Here is an 11,545-nt window from a genome sequence, read left to right on the forward strand (position 1 = left end):
TTAATTGTACTCATTTAGCCACGGCTAGTAAGCTAGCTCTAGCTTGATAAATAACCATGCTTGAACAAAATGTTAAAGAAACACAGACCAAGCCCAGCAGTTCATGTGATGTTCTTACTGTGACCCGTTCACATTATTTTGTGTTTTGGATCGTTTTAAAAGTTTAAGATGGAATCCACAACGTTTAGCCACAAGATCTCCCCCCCCCCCCCGTTTGATGCACAACCTGCATTTCATTGACAGTGTTGATGTAGATCCTCTTTAACTTGCTAGCAAACTGCTTTGTCTTACTGTTCAAAAAGAAAAGAGGCCACATCAGCATCGGCTTTTCAGGCCTTAACACTCCTTTGAGATTTAAGGCCTGAAAAGCCGATGCTTTGCTTGTTGACCTGAGTTCAATTAGCAAAGGCACAACCAATGTAAGACCCTCTGAAGTCCTGAAGCCGGGCGCTTACTGCCTAATTTACACATTCATCTGTTGGTTTTTTTCACTAACTGGAGACTACTGAGATCTTACACAGAGGTAAACATAAAATCATATTTGACCTGACAATTTCTATTATGTTTATATTTCATATTATGCTCTTCAGATTATTATTATTATCAAAGTGATTATTTCATTTAAAAGTTAATCAATACTGTTTTTTGACTGACATATTTCTGCCAATAGGCCGCCAGCAGCATTGTACATTTGAGATTTACTTTATACTTTTACACACAGAGCAGGATTTACAAGAAAATAAATACACATAACACAAAGTGGTGTGTTTTACTTATCACTATTTTGATGGAGCTTCTGGTAGAAATGCAGAAGTTGGAGAAGCTCTCAGAGAAAACATCTCTTTTCGTCTCTCAGCACGAGGCGAGGTTCCACTTAATTAACTGGTATCTGGCTCATTGCTACAACATGCTATTAGAAACAATGCAAGTGTTTCAATTACCATTTTAGTCAACACATAATTATATATTATTCTATGCCATTAGTCCCTCACAAAACAGCATAGCATTTGCATGACTTTTTAATCATAATATTGCACAAGAAACAACTCAAGAATTCCCAAACCCAAAACTGCTTTAGTGTAGGTGACGGTGTTCCTGCAGGGTAAACATCGTACTGTAAAGAATCTCCTGTTATGAAGTTATATCTTACAACAGCTTCAAGTCCATGGCCACTGAACACAGAGGACATGAACCGTGCATTTTTTAACAGTAATTATAATAATATCACAAAGTGCTCCGCATATAATAAAGCCAAAGTCAGCACCAATTAAAAAGGTAGAAACCCTAGATACCACTATAAACAAAGCAAGCGATAAACAAAGATTTCTATTTCTAAAAGTGTGTTTAAAAAATATATATATAATGTATTGAAACAAAGGTCCTGCAAATGTAACGTTCTACTGTGTGTGTGTGTGTGTGTGTGTGTGTGTGTGTGTGTGTGTGTGTGTGTGTGTGTGTGTGTGTGTGTGTGTGTGTGTGTGTGTGTGTGTGTGTGTGTGTGTGTGTGTGTGTGTGTGTCAGCTGTAATGAAGAACAACAGGCCAGATGGCGCCAGCTTCTTTGTTCTGGTGTGTTTTCTCTGTGATTCTTTGTCTGTCCTCCTCTCTTTATGTCTGTGAGTTTGGGTTCAGGTATTGTTTTCAGCATACATTGTGAGAAGGTAGTTCATTTTGTGGAATTGTGATCAGTTATATCAAAGGAATTTTGTTGAACACAAATAGGAAGTGTTTCTGTTGGCTCTCTTTCTTTGTGTTCCTGTCTTTGTGACTCAAAGACACAGGTTTGGGTACATACATTTTCATTTTGTTTATCTGGTAATAGATTACAAGATATTTGTATACATTGCTCCTCATGATTACTGTTAAAACCCACAGGAAAACGTGCACAAAGAAAATGAAAACTCCCAAAACAATGGTCCCAGTACCCTCTTTCTATTGAGTGAAATGAATAACCATTAAGCCACGCTGCCAACCGGAAGACATATTGCATCGTGAAAGTGGAAAAGTTTTAAAATTCAATGTATGATTTTCTGTGTTTTATATGACCAAACTTTCTCAGCAGGGAAGAAGAAAATCAAGTAATTTATGTTTGGATGACAGGTGGAGGGTGGACAGAGGAAGAAGAGGATGAGAAACCGGATGAATGGAGGGAGATTAACTGACAAATGAGAAGGAGAGACAGAGGAGTTGTGCCAAACAGGGAAAATCAAATGAGGAAAATTAAACAGGGAAGCAAGGATTGAAAGGATGAAGGGAGAGAAGGAGGAATTAAGGGTGGTGATAAGAAATGGTCAAGAAGACTAATTGAAAGAGAGCGAGGGAGGAAACTATGGACTTGGGTTTCTGAAAACGTGTTTGAGAGACAAAGAGAGTGTGTGCGAGGGAGATAAGGTAGCAAAACAAATTAAGAAGGGAGAGAAAAAAGGGAAAGGAGGCTAAAAGAGTGACAGAATGAAAGAGTGAAATCAGATGGAAAGGCCTCTTGTTCATCCAGGCTGAAAGTTGAATCACGGTTACAAGCTTCTGGCTTCAGATCACCGTGTTTTGTATATGCGTGTGTGTTTTCAATTAGGCAACGATACAGGAACAGATGCATTGTAGCATATGTTCGTATTGTTCTATCTTCTACTACACTGGACTGCACCCAAATTATGACAATTATACCCTATGAACAAGTTTAGGGTACTTCAACTCAACTTTGCTCAAGTATTTTGAGCTTTTTACTACTTTATACTACAACTCCCCCACAGTTTGGAGGCAAACATTGGACTTGTTACTCCTCTACATCGATTCGTCAACATAAGCTTTGAGTTACTCTGAAGGTTCATGGTATTAACATCAAATAGAAATCAACTAAGGAATTACCATGTACTTTGGATAAAGATACCTGGCAGTATACAAGTCATTAAAGTCAGCTTTACCTTTATCAGTTGCAAAATAAATGATGTATTAATGGATCACTAATTATATATATATTAGTATATGAATAATAATGGCCATCCTGTATAATGAGTACTTTTAACTTTGGTATTCTAAGTATAGTTTGATGCTTATGTTTTGTTATTTTACTTAAAGGTCGGGTAGGTAAGTTTGAGAAACCGGCTCGAGATACACTTTTTGTTATATTCCATGGAATGCTCTTAACATCCCGATAGCAATGAATATCTTAAGTGCTTTGACAAAAAATCCATAAAAAAATGTCATCTGTGGAAGCCGTAATACTGTAAAAAGCACGACCAATCATTTTAGCCGGCCTGGCTAAAATAACTGGATGGCCTACCTGCCTGTCAGCCTTCCATCTGTGCACAGACTTATCTTGTGCCCTCATTGGTCATGTGAGCGTTCGTGTGTGTTGGAGGAGGGGCTCTGTAAGGAAGTGGCAGATTTTTTCCGGCTATGTATTTTGAAATTCTAGCGCACTCGAGCTGGTTTCCCACCTTTAAGTGCTTAGGAAAAAAAACAAAAAGGACTTTTTTGTAATACTTGTAACAGAGTATTTCTTCACTGTGGTATTACTATGTTCACTTAAGTAAACAGAGTACGTATTCCCCATATGATTAGAGCAAAGTGCAATATTAGAAAGGTTATGTTGTGTGTGGCGGTACTGGAAGTAGGCGAGGATCTGTTGCAGCTTTAATTATTCACGACCTTTTGTGTATTTACATAATTCATTTCTTACAACTTGCAGTCACCTGATGTGGCGCTTGCACATGCAAACGATCTCATCTGTCATAATGATTCTCACAGAAAAGCACATGGAGGTGTCAGGGAGTGATGTATAGGAGAGGGCACAGGTCCACTATACAAAGGCTGGCCCTAATGCCAGACACAGCTCCACACAATAGGAGTTTGTAGATGATGCTGGGGCAGGAGACGTTGCACTGTGCAAAGGCCCAGATGTCCTCTCATCAGTTATGTTCCTTGAGCACAGCAAAACATCTGTAAGGTCATATTTATGACGACAGGTTTCAGAGTTATGATCAACTTTGTTTAAGCAATGAGAGGTCATAACGAAACCAGATGGAAGAGATGGGAACCAGATGTATATGTTTTGCAGTATATTATTACTCAAGTTTCAGTTATTCAGTATAGTAGTGGGGAAAATACAAACACAATTCTAAATTGAAAATGAATGGTTTTGGATTTGTTGTTTTCATTTACCACCTTTATTGTTTTGAAATGTTTTCCTCCTTGTGTCTTGTCTGATCCTTCTTCCTGTGTTTGCCTTCCTGTCGTTAGTTTCCCTGGTGTGTCTGATTGTCTGATTGCGTTCACCTGTTGCCCTTGTGTTTCTGCCACCCCTGCCCAGCTGTGTCTTGTCCTGTGATTACCCTTCTGTGTATTTAGTCTTCCCCTGTGCTCCATGTCTGTTCGTCGTCGTTTCATGTCCATGCTACCTGCCGTCTCTTCGTGTCCATGTTCCCTGCCTCGCCTATGCTCGTCTATGCTTGTCCATATCTCCTGCCTGTTCCCGTCTGTAAGTTTGTTCCTGTCTGTCGTGCTCCCCGGTTTTGTTTTTGTTAATTAGTTTCTTGTTTTTTCTGTCTTCGGCTTTTTGTTAACAAACCTTTTTGTATTTTTTAACTGCACTTGGGTCCTATTTTCCCCAACCTGACAGTAACACGGCTTGAGGGTAAGGTCCTTTGTGATATTTTGGGAAGCATTGGCACAGGTTCAAAGTGCAGTCAACTGCAGAGATCACACAGGGCGGAGTGTATGTCTGCTAGCTCTGAGACCTGAGACCTGAGACCTGAGGCTCACCTGTGATGCATGGAGAAACTAAGATGGATTTTGAGTAACAACTTCTCAGTGGGTTTGTTTCTGTCAGGTTTTGGTATTTTTTCATCTTGGCAGTGCACTCCCTGCCGTGAGGAAATTATTGTTTGTAAAGGAAAAGTACTCCTCAAACTCACTCTTCATGAATTCATGATGACAATTTACAAAGATCATACATGAAAGTGTTCTATGTGATTCAAAGTAAAGATGCGTTTTGAAACGATTGAATGGACTCGAGGTATCCAGCTCATGTATGTCCATTAAGTAGCATACACTTAAACAGTAGTAGAAAAGAATAAGTCCCCATGACATCACCAATTTGTCTATGGGTTATGATTTTGAAGCCTCAAATTTAGCATTCTGACCTTTTACATCTTATATCTTCGTTTTTTTGGAACACTTTGTAACATGAGAGGGTGGACTTAAGAATACTGAACAAGTTATTTTAGGAGAACAAACTATTATCCTTTCATGAACTGAACACACTGAGAGGATTGAAGGTTTAAACCTGACCAAGTTGTGGTAGAAACCTATCAAAGAGTAGCCAAAAGTCCTAAAGCCTAGATTGCTTTATGGTATATTTGACTCTAAATGGGCCCATCATTTACAAAATGAACATCATGATGCTTTTATTAAGACTTGAAGCTAGCAGTTGAGACCATCAACTCAATATCTGTTGAGTCACTTCCTGACTGCTCCCCCTGATTGTCATTAGAGAGATTGGAAGTTTAAGGCACTTCTGTGTTTATTTTCACTTTTTCGACCCCAGGTTGCTTCATGGTCAGCAGTGATTAAGGTTATACCTACTAGGGCTGTGTATTGGCAACATCTGGTGATACGATACGAATCATGATACAACAGTTATGAATCAATATATTGCAAAATTGTTGGCAAGACGTTTAATTCTAATTTATTTTATTAAAATATCATAGTATAACAAATAAACTGCCATAAGTGTTTTTCAAATGATTTAATACAAATCCATACATTGCTGTAAGACTCAAAACAGTGTCAGAAACTATAATATTTTAACACTGATTGATCATTTCTAACACCTTTCTTCCCCTTATTTCTTATCAATTTCTTGCTATCCATTTAATAAAACAAAGTTAAAATGCTCAAACCCCTTATTTTGTAGTAGTGTCTGTTGGTCGTCAAATATATCAAAATGTTTTCCCTTTGTTTTAATGTGGCTGGTTCTCTCTCTCTATGCTACTATAAACCGATTCAGTGGTAAAATCAGTCCACAGCACGCGCACACACACACACACACACGCAGAGTCAGCAATGACATGCTGAAATGAAACCAAAAGAACAGATAGTACATACTTCAAGAGGGTGTGGGTGTGTTGAATATGTGTGTGTATCAGATTCAACTTGATTAATGTCAGCGCCATTCCCTCTCATGTTAGTATTTTGTGCTGTACGCATGGCAGCTGATGCAGCTCTGAGCCGTAATGATCGGAGGCAACAAAATGTTCAGGGTTGGCATTCCCTAATGTCAACTTGTAAACATGAGACTTGGTGTGTGAAATGGTGATTGGAATGGCCTTTTTAAAAAGTTGTTTTGGAACTGATACTAGCCAAGACCTTTTACTCCCAAGCTTGAGGCTATTAACCCTAGCTATCCTGAAATAAAAAGTGTGAAATAAAAAAAGAGTGTGTTCGAGTGCAAATCTGAGATAATGAGAGAGTGAAAAAAAGTGTTTGTGGATAGAATCCTATAGCAAATAATGGATTATGTCATTTTATAATGCAATATCAACATTTAAAGTGATATAATGCAATCTAACCAAATGTCTTTGGCTAAACCAGCAAATTATCTGACATATCAACTGATTTCAAAGTTCAAAATTGCCTTTAAAGTGTTTCCAACATCGCCCGCAGTGGTTTAATACACCTATGTAAAAGAGACCACTAATTTAATATAAACAATATGGGAACATTTATAACGGGTTGGATTACTAAACTGACAATGCCAATAACTGGCCCTGATTTATAAAACTTTTATTTGATTTTCACATGGACTGACACTCTAATATCTCTGGCCACCTCTTCACTTGTAGTTTCGCTGTGACTCTCACTCTGTTTGTCTGGGATAGACATTAAATAATTGAGTTGTGCTCTGCTAACTGTCTTTCAAAGTGTAATTCAATCTGTGTGCCCACCAATTACCATAATGTATAATCTGATTTCAGCTGCAATGAGACACGATCTGATTACACTCTGGGCATTATACATGTATTATTACAGTAATGCAACACCTGGAAAGCCCCTCTTTCGTTTTTTCACTGTGTGTGTGTGTGTGAGAGAGAGAAAAAGAGAGAGACAGGCAGAGGGCAACAGGTTTACGAACAGAGAGACAGGGGAGAGAGAGGTGTATACAGACACGCAGAGTTTTTGTAGGAGAGAACTTTATTAATTTCATTGGTCCTGACCCCCCAAAACAAATCCAATATAACTGTCTGCTAGCTACTTCTAGAGCAATCCCAAAGGTGTGTGTGTGCCCATATGTGTTGTGTATGTGCATTACTCTTTAGATTGCTTTGTGTGTGCGAGCCTAAGTTTGTCTTTGTTTGGGTGTGGGTTTTTTTTTTTGTCTGCTTCAAGGTGACTTAGTGAATCAAAACAAGCTAATTAGCTGCTAACCTAATAAGCTTGTCTAAGAACAAGTAGAAAGAAGAGGCAACATTCACCCCTTCCTATGCCTCCCTTCTCCCATTCCTTAATGAAATATGTGTCTCATCTCTCTCCTTTCTTCTCCTTATTCTAATCAGTCTCTTCTGGGCATTGTCTCAGAGTTTAACCTCCTCAAAGTCAATTTACCTTCCCACCCCTCTCTTGTCTCTGCTTCTCTGTTTTCTCCTTGCACTCCTTACCAGTCCCCCATTTTTCTATGTCTCACTTTTCTGCCTCTTGTCTCCCTTTTAACTCCCCCTGCCCTCAGTCTCACTCAGGGGGTGAGCTTCTCTCTACCCAGGGTCTGTGGAGGTGATGCGATGCTTAATCCCCCTGGAGTGTTATTAATGACCAAATACTGAGAGAACCCCACATTTAGTGGTAGTAGTTGTTTAATAGTAGCAGTTGCTTTTGCATCCTCACTGCATTTCACTTCAGACTGCAGAGCAGTTGTGAAATGAAGGTTGAAAATATGAATCAGCTCTAACACTTGGATGAGCAGATCTGGGTGAAGTACAGTCATGCAACTAATACATTAAACATATTTGGTAATTTAAATGGAAATTCACCAATATCAACATGAATTACAAATGGGACAGTAGTAACACACAGTAACACATTGGGAGAGCTTGGAATTTAAAAAAGGTCTACTACAAAAACAACAATCGGTACATTTCTTATGCCGGATGTTTTTTTGTCAATTGTTGTCTGGCAAAACAGGCTTATTGTCTATGTCAGCTTCTGCATTTCTCTCACTGTGGTTAATCGTCAAATTAATCAACATTCAAAAACAAAATTAACACAACGAGGCACAGTAGCCTAATCAAGATAAATGTAGAGACTGCTGAAATTAAAGATTATGGGAGAACACAACAGCCTGGTAATAGAGTCAAAGTAGAGCAGTTTAAAATCAATGAACAAGGCGTTATGAAAGCAGATTGCATTTGAGTTTGGATAAATGAAACAGGTTGCATTGGTACTGAGTGTGTTGGAGTCGAATTGATCCCAGAGCATCAAGAACCTGAATAAAACATCTTAATCCAAATGAGACAAGCACCGTTTAACCTGATTCTTATCTTTCTGAAATAACATCAGTAAGATTTTATAGTAGACTGAAGCCTGCCAGTTTAATGCATCATTTAAAAATAAGACTTTTCACAAAGTGTTGCATCATAAATGCAAAAACAACTTAATACATGCATGTCATATTTCATTAAACAAGCCATTACTTTCAAATGGCTTGTGTAATTTACTATAGCTTCTTTAAACGGGACCATTAGATTCTATAGGTCTTAACGGCATCTTACATAAATATTAGTTGCACAATTCTCCCCATCATAATACTGGAACACCTTGAAACAACACGGCATCCTTCATTATCGTTCAACATGTAAACTTGACTCTCCAGGAGGCGGAGGGAGGGAGGTATCGAGGGAGAGAAAGTGAGGGAGGTAGCGTTTCTGCAAAGATGAATTTACAATATTAGATTTCCTTGTTTGAGCTTCATCTGAGTCATGAAGCTGCAGCATCCAATCAAGACTCAGTCAACATTCAAAGGGTGGCTCTTTATTATCTTAGATTATATATTATTTTACTTCATTTAGAAATATTATGTATACGTAAAATTGAGGGATAAAGAGGAAGAAGGCAGGATGAAAAAGAAGTGTGATGAACAAAAGGAAAGAGCGGGGAACAAAGAGAGAGAGAGAGAGAGAGTTAGGCGGCGTGACTTGTATTCCTAAATGAGTTTCAGTCAGATAAATGCCAATATGAGAAAGGTTCATTTTGGATTACTGAGCATTAACAGATATTGGATATCTTGTAAATATCTGTGCTGTGCTACACTTCTTTTCATTAACTCGTTTACCAACTGCACAGTGAAATCTATTTTTGTAATTTTGGGGAGGCAAAGATAAAGGTCTCAGAGCCACCAGTGAACCTCCAGGAATTCAAAAGACTGCTCCATAATGCCACACGCATGAACGAAACACACAAGTCTCATCTGCTTGTAACATTTGAAGGAAAGTAACGGTTTAAGATAGGAGAGAAGAAAATCCAGCAACAAATTGATGATTCAATTGCAGTAGAAATCTTGAAAAGTACGTCAATCAGCAAAGGATTTTGGAGTTATGTGTTTTTACCATCCATCACCAATGCATTTATCTCACCAGTCACATATGAACTCTCTCCCCTTTCCCTCAAACATCTAAACCAGGCGTCATGTGTTTCATATAATTAGACAGTCAGGGAAGTCTGAACACTTTAATAGGAATAAGCTCATTGTTGTTGCAGTCATATTTCTTTGCCAGCCTTTTATTATTCAGCATCTCAATCGAATTCTGGCATCTAACCTTGGTAATTATGGTTGATAACATGTATCAAACTTAGAGATTTTTAGCCAATGATGGCACATCAGTGATGTTTGAGGCATATGGTTACTACTGACCTGCTTTAAACAAATAGTTCAATTGAGAAAGCTGTCATACTTCATGATCACGGGCCATTAGTCCAACCCAGCAGGGACCTCAACAGGCCTCTTCTAAATGTTTGATTATTAGCCGAGGGCATGTGCAAGATGCACGGAGAAAACAACAGACCGAATGTTTTGAAATACTTCCCAGGAAATGGGGATTGCTGTTGATTACATCATAGTCTATGAAAATAAGATTCAGTGAGGATTTCACTTTGTGTTCCTTTCCCATGGAGGCTCCATCATGCCTCCAAGTGATGTCAGATAAATGCACGTCATCTTGCTTCACATGCTTCCAACCTGCTGGAAAATTGTATTGAAACTAGGATTGCAAAACTTAGGAAATAGTTAAGGTAGAAAACTTTCCATGATAATTATTATGAATTTATCACAATTAATGTATATAACAGGATATAAAAAAAAAAGGGAAATGCATTGCTGGTACCAGTGTTTTCCAAGTCCATCTGCAAATAACCAAAATAACATTTAACCAGCACATAGTTCATGTGACAATACAGACGGTGGGGAACTGAAATATCATAAGTAATATAATCAAAACTTCTGAAAGCATGTTATCCTTTGGCTTTCACAGTGTTGGCTGCACACGTGATGGGAAATGCACCGTGCATGCAGAGGGTTGTAATTTGACTGAATGAGTTAGATGGTAGCAAATGATCTGTACATGTGATGGAATAATGCAATGCTTGATTAAGTGCATGGTTACAAATCAATGAAATGGGCAAAACACCCTTCCTGATCATTTCTGTCCCTTCTACTGAATGCTTTGGAGCCCTGCTCTTTTCTATATCATAAAACAACCTCTTACCTTCCCACTGTAAACCACTTTGTGTGACCTTTTGCGTCATTACACTGGTGAGTTCTTATTCACTGAGTATTGGTTTCATATGAAAGTGTTAATTGCTTTCTGATAAAGAGAAACAGATCTGATAGGAACACCGTTGTGCTGTGCTCCTAAGGAGGTTAGTTAGCCATGTGTCATATTGATCACTATGATGGTGTATCGACCAAGGTTAGATTATACTTCTTAATCTACTTAAACCCTCTTTTCAGCTCCATTGTAACCCAGGTCTATTCTCCGAGCTTTGCAAATCCTCCTAAGGAAGGCAAGCTGAGATAATGAGAAAATGAGATAATCATCGCTCTGTAAAAACAATCAAGCTGAATATTTTGTGTTTAAGTGTCGGCTTGCACTGCTGGAACAATGAATCACCTGCAAAGCAAACTTAATTCTTTGTATTGAATCAAACTGTGACTCGGCGACACAGTGGTATTTCTTCAAATTGGATTATCCTAACGCAATGAGAATAAGTCTCTAATAGACAACAGGCTGTTGCATCTGACAACCTGATGTTGTTTCATCCCTAAATAATTCACAAATGAGTCAATATGGAAACATAATAGGGTTGTAGTTAATTGTTCCAACACTAATTACAAGAAAAAGTAGCCTGATAAATGAACAAACTAACAAATAAATTCAAATGGGACAGAAGCTTGAAGAAACCATAAGGTGTTCGGTTATCAGAAACAGAGGTTGCTTTGACCTCTTCCCTTATCTGGCTATTGTTCAATCACATGGAAGAATTCATAATGAAAATACTTT

This window comes from Trematomus bernacchii, unplaced genomic scaffold, assembly GCF_902827165.1.
Source record: "Trematomus bernacchii unplaced genomic scaffold, fTreBer1.1, whole genome shotgun sequence".
Lineage (NCBI taxonomy): Eukaryota > Metazoa > Chordata > Actinopteri > Perciformes > Nototheniidae > Trematomus > Trematomus bernacchii.